Source organism: Octodon degus, unplaced genomic scaffold (genome assembly GCF_000260255.1).
Source record: "Octodon degus isolate 3935 unplaced genomic scaffold, OctDeg1.0 scaffold00273, whole genome shotgun sequence".
NCBI classification, from domain to species: domain Eukaryota; kingdom Metazoa; phylum Chordata; class Mammalia; order Rodentia; family Octodontidae; genus Octodon; species Octodon degus.
The window spans coordinates 218,394-222,617 of NW_004524849.1; positions in this window are offsets into that span (position 1 = coordinate 218,394).

Here is a 4,224-nt window from a genome sequence, read left to right on the forward strand (position 1 = left end):
TTAAAGTGTGAGGCATGGTGGCATATTCTGTAATTCTAGCACTGAGAAGGCTGAAACAGGAAGAATTCCAAGTTCAAATCAAACCTGGGCAATTTATAAAGATCCTGTTTTCAAAATAAATATAAAAAGAATGGGGGATGTTCCAGGCTCGCCATCTGGGACCTGGATGCAGGCACCCACTGTGCAGCCCTGGAACCTGGCATGGTAGCCCATACCTGTAATCCCAGCACTTGGGAGATTGAGCCAGGAGGATCTCTGTGAGTTTGAGACCAGCTTGGGGATGACAAAAGTGAGCACAAGCCTAGCCTGAACTGCATAGTGAGATCTTGTCTCACAAAAAAGAAAAGAAAAGAAAGAAAAAGAAAAGAATGGGGGATGTAACTTATTGGTCCCCCACTACTCAAAAAAAAAAAAAAAAAAAAAAAGTCAGTCCCTATTCCTGGAGCCAGTTTGGGCAAAACAAAAAAGCATAAGAAAGAAGAAAACCTAAATCAGCTATATTGCCAATGTTCAGTGATACCCATTGCTAGATTCTGGTTATTTTCTTTCAGTGTTTTTCCTATCACATTATAAAGTTAGGTTATAGTAAATTTAATTTTTTTTAACTTAGCATGTTGTAAGCATGTTTATATTATAGATTATTTAAATGAAGTTTGTCATAGCTATGTGCAATTTCTTTGTATGGGTGTAATTTGCATACCCTTATATTTCCAGATATTTGAGTTACATTAATTTTGTTTTGCTTTGCAGTGCTGGGTATTGAACCTGAGCCTCACACATGCTAAGCAAGCACTCTACTACTGACTTACATCCTCAGTCCTAGGTTACATTAACTTTTTAAACAATAAATGTGCTGCTTTAGATAACATTGTGCACAAATGTATGCCTTTAGTTCAGATTTGTCCCATTGGAGGAAGTTTGATTGTTGGTCAAGATGCTTTACATTTTTAAGACTCTCAGTATTACCAAGTTATTTCCCCAAAATGATTAGTTTTTCTTCCATTAGCAGATTAAATTCCCATCTAGTTTTTTTTTTTTTTTAATTTATGTATTTGGTACAGGGTCTCACTATGCAGCTCAGACTCATAGGGATCCTCCTGTTTTTGGCCTCCCCAGCGCTGGGATTACAGGCCTGTTCCATCACACATGGATGGACTCCATGGCCTGGTCAGTGCGCCCACGGGTGGGGCTGGTGCAGCATGTGGTGCCAGGGCTTGAACCTCAGTCCCTGAGCTTGTCCTAAGCAGGCACTTAGTCTGCTGAGCTATCTTGCCGGCCCTAGGTTGGGTTTTGAAAGAGAAGTAGGCTACAGGCACCTCACACCATAGCAGAAAAACCAGTAATCCAAGTGGAAGACAAGGAGTTAGAAGGCAACATTTATTACCTTAGCAGACAGGGGAACCCAGAATTTCAAATCACCAGCCCAGAGTCAGGTTTCAGTTGAGTTTAAATCTGATTTGCAAGTGGGAAGTACACAGCTGATAGCAGGTTATTATGTGATTGGTTACATGGTTATAAGAATTATGTCCTATATTGATTGTCAGGCAGGTTTGTACAGGAGCATTCTAGGAGGGAAGAAGGGAGTCTGAGAAGAGCAGGTAGAGTTGAAAGTGCCCCTGGCTGGGCCAGTCTTCCCCCAAACATGACAGCCTTGAAGCCCTTGAAGCCAGTTGGAATCACTGCATATTTTTAAAACACAAGCCAGGGCTGGCCAGATAGCTCAGTGAATTAAAGCACCTCCTTAGGCAGACGCAGAGCCTGGGGTTCAATCCCTGGTGTGCCATGCTGGCCCCACCCCCAGGGTGCGCTGAGATGGTGATTGAGGCTGGGCATGGTGGTACAAGCCTATAATCCCAATGCTTGGGAGGCTGAAAACAGGAGGATCACTATGAGTCCAATCTGTGAGACCCTGTAGACCCTGTACTAAGTACATTTAAAAAAAAAAAACAAACAAACAAACAAACAAAAAACCACTAGCCAGCCACAGTCAGTTTGACCCACACATGGTTAAGGGGGAGCATCTGGGCCTGGACAGTCAAGGCTGGCCACATGACAGAGAGCCTGAGCACAGGCACAGGCCAGGAATCGATTTCTAATTTTGTTATAATGTGCCTACAAATTCTGCTGTTCAGCCTAACAGAAGTGTTTTTTTGTTTTTTTTTTTTTTAAACGCCGAATGCCTTCAAGGCATGACTGGCTGTATTGTGTTGTGGGGATCGAACCCAAGCAACCTGAGCCTGACTGTTTTGTTGAAGCAGCCACTTAAAGAACTGAGCTACCGGGCAGGCCCCCTGTTCAGCCTAACAATACAACTGCAAAATGGAGTAGCGTAAATATCCCAGGTGGAGAGAGAAATTGGGGGTTTTACAGAATGGTTAAAGAATATGATCTAAGAGCTGGGGATATAACCCAGAAACACCTCCCTGGCAAGTGTGGGGTCCTGAGTTCAATCCCTAGTACTTCACCAAAGAAAAAACAAACAAACAAACAACAACAACAAAAAAAACCCTAGGCCTAGGAAGACAGCTCAGTGGCATAAGCACCTTCATGGCAAGTGCAAGGTCTTGAATTTGATTCCTAGTACAAAATAATAATAAATAAATAAATAAATATGATCTAGGTATGTAGTTTGGCATGACTGAAACACAGAGAACAAGTTGGAACACAAATTCAGCTTGGCAAGATATGCAAAAGGTGAACCACAAAGGGCTCTGCATGTGTATTATGTCACTAAGTTGAACTTAGCCATATTGATAAACTCTCCCTGGTCCAAGTTGCATAAACCATAAAGTCAGCGTCCTGCTTCCTGCTCCAGCATCTCTCAGCATCCATTCCCCTACAACTTTCCCCAGTTGCAGCCAGGCTGTTCCAGCCCCCTCCTCAGCATGACGTCCTCTTGGCCAGCCCACCTCTTTCCCTTCCATGCTGGGTTATATTGTGTTTGAAACCTCTATTGGGTTGCTGGAGCAAAGGGCTCCCTCTTCAGGAGTGCTGCCTTCAGGGTAGACACTTTAGGTATCATCTTCAAGCAAGGCAGACTCTGGCCTTTATCTTTTATTTATTTTTGTGCATTTTGTACATGGTCTCACTATGCAGCTCAGACTTGTAGTGATCCTCCTGTTTTCAGCCTCCCCAGTGCTGGCACAGGAGCATGTCACCACGCCCAGACTCAGTAGCCAGCGCACCCATGGGTGGGGCCCATGCACCTATGGTGCTAGGGATCAAACTCTGGTCCTTGTGCTTGCGTGAGCAGCTATTTAGTCCTCTGAGCTATCTTGCCAGCCCTTGACTCTGGCCTTTAATGGGGTGGTCTCAGTCAGGGTTTACTGAAAAACAGATATAACACAAGATATACTAATGCATTATACATATATATTGATGTATAAGAAATTACAAGATTGGTTTACCATGGTCAGCCAGAGCCCCATGAAAGTTTGTATCATGGGGGCCGGGGAGATGGCTCAGTGGAATAAGCGCTTTTCTGGCAAGTGCAAGGGCCTGAGTTCAATCCACATTTCTGCCCCCCAAAAAGAAAAAGTTTCTATCAGGAGGCTGATGGGTCTACGACAGAATGCTGAAAAATCTACAATGAAGGCTGAAGAGTCCCAGGAGGAAGCTGAATAGTCTGCTCTAGAAGTCAGGAGAGGACATCCAAGCTGAAGGCCAAGCTCTTCCGAAGAACCAGCAATGAGTCCTTTCTCGTTTCTCTCTTATTGTATGCAAGCTTCTCACCCTGGGAGAGGGCCCTTTACACACACACCATCTCCGTGCCCTCCTCTTGCACAAGCCTTGGGTGCCTACAAAGCGAGGACTCTGGCCTCCTGCTGAATCACTTAAACTCCTAAATTTCTCAAGTTGACACAACAAATCACATCCTAGAGTGTTAAGCACAAGTCCTCTACCCCCGAGGATGTACAACTGCTGAGTTACTCAGTTAAACTTCTAGATTCCTCATGTTGACACACTGTGCCAATCATTGCTGGGGCCAAACAGTCGAGAGGGCTCCCGGGAATCTGGAGAGTCAGTTTTTGTGCTTACACCAACCAAGATGTCCTCAGCCTGCCTTGGGATTTCGCTCCTTCCCAACAGAATCTTGGGTATAGCGGCCCAACTAGGGCTAAAAATTCAGCTAGCTCTCAAACTCTCTTCACCTTGCAAAAACCCAGAAGTCAGTTTTCCTCCCTAGTCAGCAGAAAGTGAGTCTTTCTATGTATTTCAGTGGAG